At 36.2% G+C, this 14,377-nt stretch overlaps 1 protein-coding gene across 2 annotated transcripts in view; it reads left to right on the plus strand.

Annotated features, from left to right (window-relative positions):
* The window catches only part of LOC5568000 (ras-interacting protein RIP3), an 899,140-nt gene that overhangs the window by 56,732 nt on the left and 828,031 nt on the right, over nt 1-14,377 (plus strand). Inside the window, exon 1 of one of the 2 annotated variants that reach the window (XM_021847836.1) lies at nt 12,680-12,915. The exons of the other annotated variant lie outside the window; for it this stretch is intronic. The gene's annotated coding sequence lies outside the window, so the exon portion shown is untranslated. Of the gene's footprint in view, nt 1-12,679; nt 12,916-14,377 lie in introns of those variants that run through there. 2 annotated transcript variants of the gene reach the window in all.

The raw sequence follows: 14,377 nt of genomic DNA on the forward strand, positions 1-14,377 counted from the left end.
AAATTCAACAATTAATGCAGGGCAAGTAGAAACAACAGAAACTCGCAATTATGTACGAACTTTGGCATTTCCCGGATCCACTTTGACGGGAGGAATTTTCTTGGCCCAATGGATCATTGAAGGTAGTTTTTGTCATTGCTCATCGTATCGAAACAAAACCGCCACTGTGTATGGGGTTTAACATTGTAACAGCATTGCTGTTCTGTCAAACACACAAGGCAACGGTGGCGCTATCTATGCTTTCCATAGCGGCAGTTTTGGTTATTTTAATGATCCAATGTCTGACACTTAGTAATGAGAAGCGCTTGAAAACAACGAATGTTGTGACTAAATATGAGCTCAGCAGTTCAAAAAAACCTTGTCGAAGTGTATCAGAAGTGCAAAAAATAAAATACTTGCAAACATTCCTAATTAGAAGCAAACAATCTTCCGTTTGGAGAATTATCAAAAAAATCGTCAAGGCATTTTTGAAAACCTTGGATATTTTTAGTAGGCTGTCAAAATCTACCAAGAATTAAATCACAAACGTTCCAGAAATTTCCTATGGATACCTTCAGGAATTATCATTGTTTTTAATTTTCAAGATCTCACTGAATAGAATTTGAATGGATGTTGAGTAATTATAGCTGACATGATGCAATCTTAAAATGCTATTGTGAACGAAAAGCGAGGTTTTATCACTAGTGTTGTACAAAATACAACAACGAAACGACTGAAGTGTTAGCTGAGAGAACACTTCAGTGAAGGTATTTCCCAGTATTTTCAGAGTTGAAAGAAACAACAGAGGTTTCAATTCAAAAATACTTCACAGATAAAAAAAATGCATTCGGTTATAATGTTCTCTTGAAACCAAAATGAATTCAAGAGTCCTCACATTTATTCACCTATCAGGAGAAACGACACTTGTTCTCGATGGCTTCGCGGACCCCCTGAGAACGCTTCACGGCCCCCTAGGGGTCCGCGGACCACCGGTTGAGAACCCCTGTTTTAGAAGCTTTCATCACACAGATATTGAACTCGACGTCCGCATGATAAAATTTGAAGGTATGCTTCCAATTCCTCTCTGGTAAGGTGAAAGTAACTGATAAAAATCATGTCCAAAGCTAAAAACTGAGTCTAAATAGATTAAACAATACAAGTAATGAATAATATTTATGTTTCATTCACATTTTCTATGTAAAAACTACCATAAATCATGATATGACGATATTTTTTTATGGGCCATACTGTATGTGTAGTCACCCCCAATTCCTAATTGTAATGCTAAAATAATCAGCCAGGCATTTTCATTCAATTTGGAGTAGAGGAGGTGCCTCAGATCGTACAAATTCAACTGGCTATTTTTCACATCGTGCTGAATGGAATGTGAGTTTGGCACATATTTATTCTTTCGGAGAAGAATCATTTTCCTCGAAACTTACGTTCTCTTCGAATTCTCTCTTTTCGACGTTCTGTCCCTTCGACATTTACATAATTAGCCCTGATGACAAGCTTTTCGATTTTCGATCCTGAGAATCAGACTTCAATCATGGTTGTTCATGCGAAATCAATATATTTTGCAGCACTTAGAAGAAGATCTAAACAGGAAACTCATTACTTCAGTATTTATGAATCCCATGGTATTGTTATATCTCATGACATGTTTGACATTCACCGTTTGTAAGGAGTGATACGTGTAAATGAATGAGTTTTCAAAGTTATCGATGGCAAACATTGCTTTTTGAATCTGAAGTGTGTTGCAATGCACAGTGGTCCAGGAATCAGTTTTACGCGGAAATATGCATTTTGAGATTTAGAATGAAACATTAGACGAAAATGGTCTTCGACAAAGTTGTTTGTATTAATAAGGTCCTTTGTATGTTGTTATTGGAAATTAGGGTGGACCACATTTACATAGAAATTGTGTGACTAACTTTCTTATTTGTTGAAAATATATTATTCATGCTTCAGCAAAGTTGTAAACCATTCAATTTCAAGCAACTTTGTCAAAAAAGTTTTTTTGTAACTCTTAAATTGACGGATTTAGAGCTGTTTTCCTACGGTGACATAGGGTGGTCCGAACAAAACTGGTTTTCTGGCTCTAGAGTTTTCAATTCAAATTTCTCATCAAAGTAGTCTATGAAACACTTTTAGAGCTTCGAAAAATGCGTAATTTGGTGAGTGAAGAAACTCGGTATCTCCTTCCGTTTGGGAGTTATTGTTCTGTCGAAAACATGCTTACTTGGATTGTGAATATCTCTGATTGGGGCATACATAAAAACTATCTTTTGACGGTATTTAAAAGACAAAATAAAATTGTATAATATATCAAAAAATACAGATGTGTTATTTTTGTAACTCTAATAAAATGCCCTGAGAAACAAAGGATTTTAAGCAGAAAAACTTTAATAACTTTTGAACTAAAATAGATATCAACAAATTTTGCATGAAAATTTGCGTTTTATTAAGTTCTTAAAGTCGTTCATAGACCGCTTTGACGAGAAATCTGAAATAAGAAAGATAGGGCTCTAAAACTATTTTGAAAATTTTCATAGTATGTATTTATTTATTATTTTGTATTTTGAGCATGAAAATAAAATTTTAGACAAAAATGATCTTCTACAAAATTGTTTCTAAAAATGTAAGCTTTCATACGGTGTCATTTAAAACTAGGGTGGTCCACAATATCACACAAATCATATAATCAACTTTTTTATTTGCAAAAATACTAGTATATACTCTTAGGCAAAGCAGTAGAACTTGAAATTTTGATCAACTTTGCCAAAAAAAGTTTTTCTGTAGCTCAAAATTTGACCAATATAGAGCATATTTTTCTAATCATCGCAGGGTGGTCCAACAAAAATAAGTTTTTCAACTCTAGTATTTTTAATATTAGTTTCTCGTCAAAGTCATTCTATAAACGACTTTTAGAACTTAACAAAACGCAAATTTTTATGTAAAAAGATTGTTGATGTCTATTTTAGTTCAAAAGTTATTAAAGTTTTTGTGATAATGGCATATCATTTTTAGCTTTTGTAAGATTTGAGCTATTCATTAGATCCACAAACATCAAATTTTGCTAAGGTTCAGAAGTTCCAGGAACAAAATTGTGATATTATCTTCAGACCTTTTATATCTTGGGACAATCAAGTAAATATCACATTTTGATTGTCAGAACTTCGCTTCTACTCTGGAAGTAGCGTCGATGAATTTCTTTCACTGTTGATTTGTAGATTCTCCAATCAATAGGGAAGAGACTGCAACAAACCGGAAATCTTTTCCGGGGAACTGAAATTTGGTTTTCCCATTGCACAGCAGTCTAGATTTATACAATTATGACAGAAATTCCGCATTCTCAATATCTTACTATTTTTAACCATAAAAAGTGTTTTGTAACATGATTTAGGGATGAAGAGAGCGTAGTCACAATTTTTCGGTTCTCGCAGAACAAAATTCTAACAAATTTTTTTTCACATTTTCGGCCTCTTTTTTAATCGATTTCTTAGTCTTGAGAGCGCATTGAGCAAGATATCTTCGCGGGTAATGGCGTGGAGCGATTTGTACAGTACCAAAGAAGCTGTTCTTCTTTGATTATTTGACATATTTACCTACAACAATAACTAACTGAAACTTAAATTTGCACGGATTTCGGTGAAGATGAAATAAATGAGTTTTGAAGCAAAATGTAAGGATTTTGAACATGTGCAGCCGTCTCATATCATGTTTACGAGTTTTGTGATACAAATTTGATATTTTGTTTTCAATAAACAAGTTTTCGAGACCAACTTTTGAAAAGGGCTGAAATACTACGATTATGCAGTATATTCCATCCAACGTGTACCTTGTAATTCTACTTTGTTTTTCTTAAAACTCCAACTTTGGCATATTATATCAATGAAACGACAAAGGATCTTGCCCTAGTATTACGAGAATATCCTAATATAAGTGTTTACTATGTAATGATGTACCAGAAAAACCTATCAGTACAAGTATTTTTTTCGATTATTGGCCAACTGATCGCCCATAGCGAAGTTTGGCGTCCAAACATATCCAAAACTGTTTCTCGATTACTTTTTCAAATCGACGTAAGTAACTTCCATACGGTGTTGAGAAAATTAATTCAGAAGAATCACAACCTTTCTTCTGAAATTGTTTTAAAATGAATCACTCATACAATGAGCTCGCGTTCAAAAACTATGGAGTTTCTATTATTTCACACAAGAATTTTTATGACAAAATGATAAGCCGTTTTATTCAGTTACTTGCGACGTTTTTCTACCAGTGTAAAATCGACTCTAGTAGTGTTTTGTTTTGATTCGTGGTTAAGTCACTTTGTCTCTCCGTACAGCGGGGCGGCGAATGTAGTGGTTAGGTTGCGAAAGTTGAAAATCTTACTTTCGTCGTTTTGAAAATCTGAGATTAAACATTCTAAAAGTGATAAATCGAGTTGGTTTAGAACGAAACGTGTAGAATTTCGTTTGCGAATCACGTAGGATCGATAAAGTAAGTTTTAATTATATCTTCGTGAAAATTATTCCTAAGATTCTAATAATGTATGAACAATGATGTTTGTAGCGCCCAGATAAAATAGATATGTAGTTGAATTAGATACAAAAATTAATGAGATTTTTATAGGAATTAATATGACAAACTTGAAAAATTAAATTTTTTCCATGAGATTTTTGACTAATGACGTTTAAAGTATAATGCTAGTTTATACTTTAAATGACTAATGACATTTAAAGTATAAACTATACCAAATTTGCCGTCGACTGCTTCCAGATTCATCCAATTTCATCTAATTTTCAAAAGGTCGTAAAAATTTGTAGACAGACTACTGTCCTAGCAAAAGGCTAGTGGAGCAATGGATCATTGAATGTAGTTTTTGTCAGTGCTCACCGCATCAAAACAAAGGCGCCACTGTATATGGTATTTGACATTGTGACAGCATTGCTGTTCTGTCAAACACACAAGGCTACGGTGGCGCTATCTATGCCTTCCATAGCGGCCGTTTTGGTTATTTTAATGATCCATTCTCGCTGAAACCAGGCCGCCATCGGCACCCATCGTTAGAATTCCAATTTTATGTCACTGATCGCTAATTTTCGATAAAACTTAAGGGTGGTCCTTTCTGTTTTCTCAAATTGGTGGACCCCTCGTACGCCAGCTAGCTGAACAGTTTGCGAAAAAGCCCATTTTTTGATAAATCTTGGGTATTTCTTCACGGGATATGTCTCATATTTCGCTTGGAACACATAGCAAACTTAGTGGCATCGTATAGAGAAAAGATATAGCTTTCATTTAAACTTGAAATAATTTTGGCGGCCATTTTAAATTTGGCCATCTTGAATTTTGTTAGAAAAATCGATTTTTCACCATTAGCGCACCGCTCGTTTTGTATTCTGAGATCACCATCAGAAAGCTGAGGAAAAATTGCGTAAGATAGGTTACAGAAACTAGGTGAGCAAAGGTATTTACCCTATGATATGAACGATTTTCTAAATCATGTTCTACTATTTTGACGTATATGGCGAGTGCAATCAATGCAAACATAATTTTTTGTACAACAAAGAAACAAGTTTTCAATCGTTGGTGTATTATTTGAGACAGATGGAGAATAGGAGTATTAATTTGAGTGAAAAAATCTGGCGGCCATCTTGGATTTTGACGCCATCTTGGTTTTAAGTAGTAGAATGAGTTTTCACCTTGTTAGCACTCAACATGTTGAATTTCAATGCTACTGTTACACTTATTCTTCTTCTTGTTCTGCTTTTTCCTCACGTTACGTCCCTACTGGAACAGAGCCAGCCCTTCAGCTTAACTAGTTTTAAAAACAAATTCTCAAATAGGATTTTCTAACGCTTATTTGCTACCTGAATGATTCTTCTGCATATCTTCGAGTTGTAAAATAGCATTATTTCTTTCATTTATTTGGTCTTAAACCATTGATACAAATGAACAATCAGTTGAACAGCTGAGATAAGATAAGAAAGATAGAATCTGATTTTTTTTTAACGGATGCCTTATAATTCAACATGATGAGCACTGAGATGGTAAAAAATCATGCAACTGCTAAAAACCAAGATGGCGTCGAAAGCCAAGATGGCCGCCAGTTTTTCTAACCTCGAAATTATACACCTGCATTTCGGAATTACGTCCACATTAGAACAAAACCTGCTTCTCATAATTCAATTTCGCTATTTTTCACATGCATGTTGGGCGGTACTAAAATCGATACTTTATGGCTTAGAAAATCAAGGATGTTTTTTGCTTCAAAATTTTAGACTTTTATTATAAATTAATGCACTTTTGTCAATGTTTTACGTTAGAACTACAGATATTACCACAAGGCTTACTAATGTCCCGACACGCAATCTATAAACTTCATATAATGAACAACAATGCATAGGGTAAAAAAATGTTTGTTTAATACAATCAATGTTTTTTGACGGTTTTCATTTATTGAATTTATTATTCATTATAACTGAATTCAAAGATATGTCGAAGAATTATTCTGTTGTCAGAAATCGCATTAAAAAAGAAAATTCCTGTTTAATAACCTGGATTTATAACTAATAAAGCTGAGTATCAGGCTCGGTTGCAGTAGGGACGTAACGTCAGTAAAATGAATAATAATAAGAAGAAGAGTATACGTAACCTTTTTTTATTGGTAGCCTCTAAATTCGACATGCTGAGTGCTATGAAGGTGAAAAATTAATTCTACTACCTAAAATTAAGATGGCGTCAAAATCCAAGATGGCTGCCAGATTTTTTCACTAAAAATAATATTCTTATTCTTTACTCAACACGAATAAAACACCAAAGGTTGAAAACTTGTTTCTTTGTTGTACCGTAATCCGGGGTATCATTGATCAGTGGGGTAACATTGATCGGAATAACTCATCTCGTAAAAAGTTCGCATTATTATTTGTTGATGGAACATTTCCAAACCATGAATGGTGCTTCCCTTTCTTATATTCATGAGCTAATAAAAGTGAAGATTTTTGCGAATATTGCATTTAATTTATACGTAAATTTGGCAACTTTTCAAAATAATGATTTTAATGGTTAAGGATAACACTACCAAACATTCATGTCTCACATAAGTTCTGTAAACGATATGAACATGGAAAATGCGGTTCTTACTTAAAACGGCATCGCCGAAAACGATTCCGTTGTCAAAACTTTCATAAGTATGTTCAATTAGACAACATTACCAAATTACTGTTAAGAATGTAAATTTCCCTTAGGAAATTGCCTACCTTTAGGCGTATTCCGTGGTTCGAGGTGTTTTTAATTTTAAAATAACTCAAAAAGTAAATGACTTGTAAGCGTTTGGCCTTCATATTCGGCTTCAGGGGCCATGATTTAAGTAAGTAACGATATTTTCAATAATTCCGAACGTTGTTTACATAAGTGATCAATGTTACCCCACACCAGCTAAATCAAAAAATCGCTTAAAACATTTTTTTGAACATTCTTAAATCGTTCAAAAAATAAAATAAAGTTTATAGTCACGAGCTATAGGTGGCAGTACTTGTTTTAAAAATGTACAATTTGCAACTTTTGCAATTTCAAACGAAATATTTAAGAAATATTCAAAAAAATGATCAATGTTACCCCGGATTACGGTACAAAAAATGATGTTTGTATTGATTGCACTCGCCATATACGTCAAAATCGTATAACATAATTTAGAAAATTGTTCATTTGATAGGGTAAATACCATTGCTCACCTAGTTTATGTAGCCTATCTTACGCAATTTTTCCTCAGCTTTCTGATAGTGATCTCAGAATTCAAAACTAGCGGTGCGCTAATGGTGAAAAATCGATTTTTCTAACAAAATTCAAGATGGCGGCCAAATTCAAAATGGCCGCCAAAATTATTTCAAGTTTAAATGAAAGCTATATCCTTTCTCTATACGATGCCACTAAGTTTGCTATGTGTTCCAAGCGAAATATGAGACATATCCCGTGAAGAAATACCCAAGATTTATCAAAAAATGGGCTTTTTCGCAAACTGTTCAGCTAGCTGGCGTACGAGGGGTCCACCAATTTGAGAAAACAGAAAGGACCACCCTTAAGTTTTATCGAAAACTAGCGATCAGTGACATAAAATTGGAATTCTAACGATGGGTGCCGATGGCGGCCTGGTTTCAGCGAGAATTGCTCAGTGGTATTTTAGAGTCCATTTTCAAATAACTTCGATTCTCAAATAGTTTCTAAGGCATATCGGTGAAAAGGTCCAAATAGTCACAAAATCGATTTGTTACACTCTTGAAACTTCACCATAATGGCCTATTTTTGAACCAAATTCTTATTTTGATAAATAAATTTGGAATTTGATAAGGTGAACATGTCTATATAATTTCGTAATGAATCCTGCTCTGTAATACGCATGAGTCTGCAAACCAACATTTAATTTTGGTACGCTTTTACAAGATATAATTATTATATCTATATGTTAATGAAAACAATCATAGGTGATTTTCGGTATTGGAATACAACGCCTATGTACTAAAATCAACGATTTTGACGATTTTTTGAAAATCAGTCAAGAGCTGGAGAACAACAATTAATAAATGAAAAACTAAATTCAGTACTATACCATTTACTTCCACTAGAGTTGGTATCCTTTGACAGATACGTGTATTTCGACCTCAACTGTAAGGCCGTCTCCAGTGTCGTGTACTAGACTCGACAATTTATATAAACAAACTGGTGTATAGTTTTGATGACTATTTTTTTTGATAATAGCGGTAAATGAAGCACCGTGTCGTTGTTGGTAATAAAAGGACGGTTTGGTCGCGATTGAAGGGGAGACAGGGGCTGGAAAATCGCGCCGCTGGATATTGGCTGGTGGATAGAGAGGGATTTTGACGATCATATCTCGTGCGGTGTGCCAGTCAGTATAGTGTACAACACTAAAAGGCACATATGCTTTGGAGAACGGACGGAGCGCGCTGCGGCAACTGCTGCCAACCGTCCCGTGTGGGAGCAATAAAAAAGGTGATGAAACTAAAAATGGATATTTTTGTTTCTCGTGAGTTTCATCGATAAGGGCGAGAAACAGATGGCGCTGTATGTGTTTCTGTAAGAGTTCTTGAACCAAAACTTGTTTTTCGGCTTTTTTTTTTCGGTACATAGTAAAGTACTGCGCTATTTGCGTCGAATGATTCGAGAAAAACGCGACGGCCTACGTGAGTTGGTACCTGAATGTAAAAGTAATAAAACTATCGAGAGAGTGAATGTCGGGAAAAAAAATCTCGTCGCGTAGGTGAACGTCGCCGCGGCGTTGCTGCTTACCGTCGAAACTTTGCTGGGTTCGTTCGACGATAGCGAGAGTGTTTATCACTATCCATATCAGCCAGCGAGAGAAACCAGTTAGTTCGTGCGCTCTCTCACGAAGGCGGCAGTTTGCGGCCATGTGAGAGCCGACCCAACAAAGCAGCATTGCACCAATACCAAACAGTGCGGTAGACTCGAATGCTCTGCGGTGGTGTGAGGTATTGCTGCGCTCTGTGATATCCGAGAGTCTGGCTAATGTTTTCATGACTATCCCTCTCATACCAGTTGCGAAAGTTGGATATGCCGGAATTATTGCCGTCGCAGTCCCAGCACAGCATGTCAGTGGCTTTTAGATTAGGGCAGCGGCTCCCAACACGGTGTGTTTCGTAGAACAACTTTATTACAAAAAAATAGGTAAGTCTGAAATTTCGCCACAATAAAGTCTAGGTCTCTCGCGTTCATTTGCTGCCAAAACCAAAATAATCGGTCGGGGGGTCTAGAGTAAATTTTTTTTTTGTTTGGTTTTGAGTGACTTGCACATATGTTTGTATTTGCCTATCTATGTGTTTATGTACATTAGGGCCATTTAAAATTTAAAAATGTTTGAGAATCCAATCTCCCATTTGTTTCTTACCATCCTTACTATAAAAATAGTGTTCTGTGAAATTTTCAGCTTTCTAGGTGGTGATTTAAAGATGGCCCAAAGATAATGTAGATTTATATGGAAATTACTATGAAGAAATTTTGAGATTTGTTCCAAACACGCTTGTACTGTAATGTAAGTACAAACTTATTATCCCATTGTAAAAACTCAATCTTCAAACCATAATAAAGAAATTTTCTGAAGAGAGAAATTCAATCCGACCGATAGCAGAAGAAATATTCATGAGTTTGATTGGTATTACGGTTAACTCTCCCTTACTCGATATTCTGTATCTCGATATCGAGTTAGAGAACCATATTAAAAGTTGGTTTTCATGACTAACTCGATGGTCCCTTGGATGGCAGTTGCACTGGTTTTGTGTTCTGTTACTCGATATCTCTCTAACTCGATGGTCCCTTCAATATCGAGTAAGGGAGATATGACTGTATTTAGCTTAATGTGGGATTATAGCCCTGCAAACATGTACACAAATCTTAAACCCATTTTAGCCTCATGTTAGTTTCTTATCTTTTCATAAACACTGTGCCATTAAGAAAATAACGTAAAAAATATAAGATTTGAAGCTTTTCAAATACCATCCAAAATAGTATATTTTTCAGCACCAAGAGGCAAGTATGTTACAAGGTTTATCACATGCGGAGCTCTCTACTAGTCAATTCGAATAACTGAAATTGTGTTATTTGAAAGGCGGATAAGTCACTTTTGTAGCTACGAGTAAAAAGAGAAATCTCGCATAATTAATGACCTCGTCCTAAAAGCCATAGGTGTGTACCTTGTTATTACTGAGCAAACGAATGGATTTACCGTCAAGTCATTGATCGCCCTCATTCAGCGTGCACATATACAGATTCCTACAGAATATTCATACAAATTTCACAAATTATTGTTTTGTTGGCAAAATAAGATAAAACTGATGAAATGATGTAGCTCTTGCCGCAATGAATTTTAAAAAAATTGGCTTATGTAGCCAAAACCATGTGAATTATTTTCAATAATGAGTCAAACCTCGAATTTTCAAGAGCACAAGTCTAGAGAAGCAGACAACCGGTAACTCAGTGGTCACTCGCTGGTGGAGACCAATCAATAAAATGTTAAATGCAAAAGGTTGTCAGGTTCTCTAGATTTGTGCTCTTGAAAATTCGAGGTTTGACTTCGATGCATCTTCACCTTAGGACGAGATCATAAGTATTGCGAGAAATATTCCCTAATAACTTCTAACATCATTATGACCAATTTAATTATGCTTATCACAGCTCTTTTGACCAAGAACAATTTTACCTTCCATGCCAAGGTATTCAAATGGTTTGATTTTGCAGTTTGTTCCGTATCTCCATACGTTCAACGCAATGTGCGTCTGTACAAAAACACATAGGGAGCCGGATCCCATTCTTGGTACTTTTGATTCACTTCGGCATTGGGGTTTTTTGAAATCTACTGAGCTCATATTTGGCCACAATATGCATCGCGTTGGAGTGCTTCTCATTGCAAAGTTTCAGACAATTCAGCCGGGAAAACCCTCATGCCAAAGTGAATCTTGGAAGTGCCCAGGTAGCTCTGCACCCTATCCATAAATACTTCACACAAAATAAAAAAAAATGTTCTAGACCCCCCGACCGATTTTTTTGATTTTGGTCTCAAATGAAAGAGCAAAGTCTAATTGTTTTTAGTTCGAAATTTCAGACTTACCTATTTTTTTTGTAATAAAGTTCCTCCACAAAGACACCGTGCCAAACTTTCGTTGTCATCTAGAAGTTAGTATTGATTCGAAATTTCATGGTTACCTTCAAAGTTTTCCAGGGATTTCTTCGGAATTCCTCACTACTATTCCAAAGATTCTTCTGCAATAATTTCCAGGAATGTCTAGCCTCAAAAACTCCTTCAAACACAGGGTACCTTCAGAAAATTCAGGGTCAAATACTACAGTAACTGTTAATTTTCAAATGCTTTCTACAAGAATCATTTGCAGAAATTTCACAACACATTTCCAGCAAATATCAAATATGTCGCCAATAATATTTGAGAAGATTCATTGAGGAATTCCATTTCAATTTTTGTCAAGACTTTGCCCCAAGGTTTTTTTGAGTAGTATGTCCTTCATATATTATGTTAATTTATTTAATTACATATACATCCACACAATTCCTCCAATAATTTAAAGAATTCATAGAAAATATACATACAAAGATCTTAGGAATTTTAGAAATTTTTGATAGATATCCGATAAAACACTCGGAGGAATTGGAACCAATTCATTTATTGGAATGTTGTTGAGAAGAATTTATTGTCGAATTTTAAAATCAAGTTAGTTTGGAAGTTTCGAAGTATACGCGTATTTCCACCTCAACTGTAAGATCGTCGTGTACTAAACTGGCCTTCAAATAGGTATGATATCAATAAATTAATGATTAATAAAAATCAATTATTGATATCAAGTTGATGCTAAAAACAAAACATATTATGTTTTTGATTTGCTTTCTTCATCATGTAGTACTTTGGTCGGATTTCCGTCCCAACGATTGCGAACCACTGCATCGGGCTGCTTAAATCAGTCGCCAGTCAGTGCCTCTATCAGGAGCTTTGATACGGCGGACCCCATCCCGATATCACGCGCGTAGATAGTGTTCTCCGAAGCAGCATGCTCTCTTCGTGTACACTCTCGTTTTTTTTCCCTATTCTCTCTCTCTTCCCTATTCGATAGCCGTTCGGTCGGCACCTTCTAGGTGCGCACGGTTTTGTGTATTTCGTCAGTACACCACGTTCTGCCGATTCGTCGGTTCGGTTCGCCGCGGTGTGTTTTTATCCAGTCTCTCTTTTACTGTTCCGTTCGTTCCGAGTGTGCCTCCGCATTGTGCGTTGTTCGTTCGTGTTCTGTTTTCGAGTGTGATTCTTCCGTACACCTACGAAAACTACGCGGTGTGTTGTGTTGTGTTTAGAGACCATCCTCCTCCGCACCTCGTGCTGCACCTCAAGCCCTAGCGAGCTCGGTGAGTGTTCAGTCTGTTGTGTCTCCCCCTCAACCCCATCATCTTCGTTGCATCAAAGTTGGCGACGGTGCGCTCTGGTGATCCATCGACCGTCCTCGTCGTCGTGCAGCTTACTGCTTGCTTTGATCGAGTCGAAGCACGGCTTGCTGTGCGAGCTCACGTGTGGCTGTGTGAGTGTGAGCGTGCACGAAGCAACTGCAGCACCGTGCAACCATGTGTGTTATTATCATCTGTTTTTCGTGACAAGCACCAATATAGGGAATGCAGGGAACATTGTGTGTTTTCTTATCCGGAATCCGAGCAGAGGGTTAGGCCGATGGCGAATCCTAGGGAAACCCGACCGCCCTTTCTGCTAATCTTATAATAGCGTTTCTCGCTATCCACGATATGAAACGAGTGTGGTGAATTGCCGCGTTGTTGTCGTTGTAACCATGGCGACGAGTGCGACAGTGATCTATAACGGATGCGAATCGAATTATTAGCATCACTGCATTGCAAAATAAGCCCAAAAGGGCCACGATAAGGGACAATGAGACCGAGACGTTCTGCAGTGGTTTCTGTTTGGCCATTCCCTGCCACCTTATACAGTGACTCAAACGCGTATACGTACACACAAAATTTAATACCGAATTCGATAATTCCCCATACCGAATCTCGGTACTTTTTTCCCTACCGAGATTCGGTAAACATTTACCGTGATATCGATAATTTTTTTTTAAAGAAATTCGACAAATCTAAACAGAATCTCAAAAAAGGAAATCAAAAAAGTAGATTGTACCTTTAAATTTCGCCCTATTTGCGAATCGTTCGACATATATGCGAATTTCGATTACTACTTGTCGGTTTCTTCAGCATCTCCCAGTTACTCGTATCTAGTGATAAATGACACTGAAGAAGATCGCAAGTAGTAGTTAAAATGAACGTATCAGGCACAAGATAAGCAGTTAGGACGGAGTTCAGATACACATTTCCAATTCTTGTTACTTTACTGGCTTTAGTTTCAAAAATTCATTTATTGGCTTATGAAAATTGATAGAAAAATCCTCCATCGAAAACATCAACCTTACAAGTTTCATCAATGATCATTGGAGCACCAACCCATAAATATTTCTTCTGTAATTGTTAAAGTTTTTGCCTTAGTTTAGGAACGTCCCATTTTGCAGGGTTACAATACTGAAAATAAATTACACGCTCGATTCACATTCATCAACACGTCGAATGTCCCGATAAAGCATCGTGTGAAACATGTGATTTTGATAAAGTATGACTTCGGTTGACACTATCGTCTTCACTGCGTTATCCATCACTAGTCGAAATAGTTTGCCTATTATGACAAGAACTTTTCCTTGCACGCAGTGATTACTCATATACAGTTTTTATACTGTAATCGAACAGATTTTATCGTTGATTTTCATACAGGATTATGTGTACAAATAAAAGTTACAGATTTTTATACAGAATT

The sequence above is a fragment of the Aedes aegypti genome, chromosome 2, assembly GCF_002204515.2.
Source record: "Aedes aegypti strain LVP_AGWG chromosome 2, AaegL5.0 Primary Assembly, whole genome shotgun sequence".
Lineage (NCBI taxonomy): Eukaryota > Metazoa > Arthropoda > Insecta > Diptera > Culicidae > Aedes > Aedes aegypti.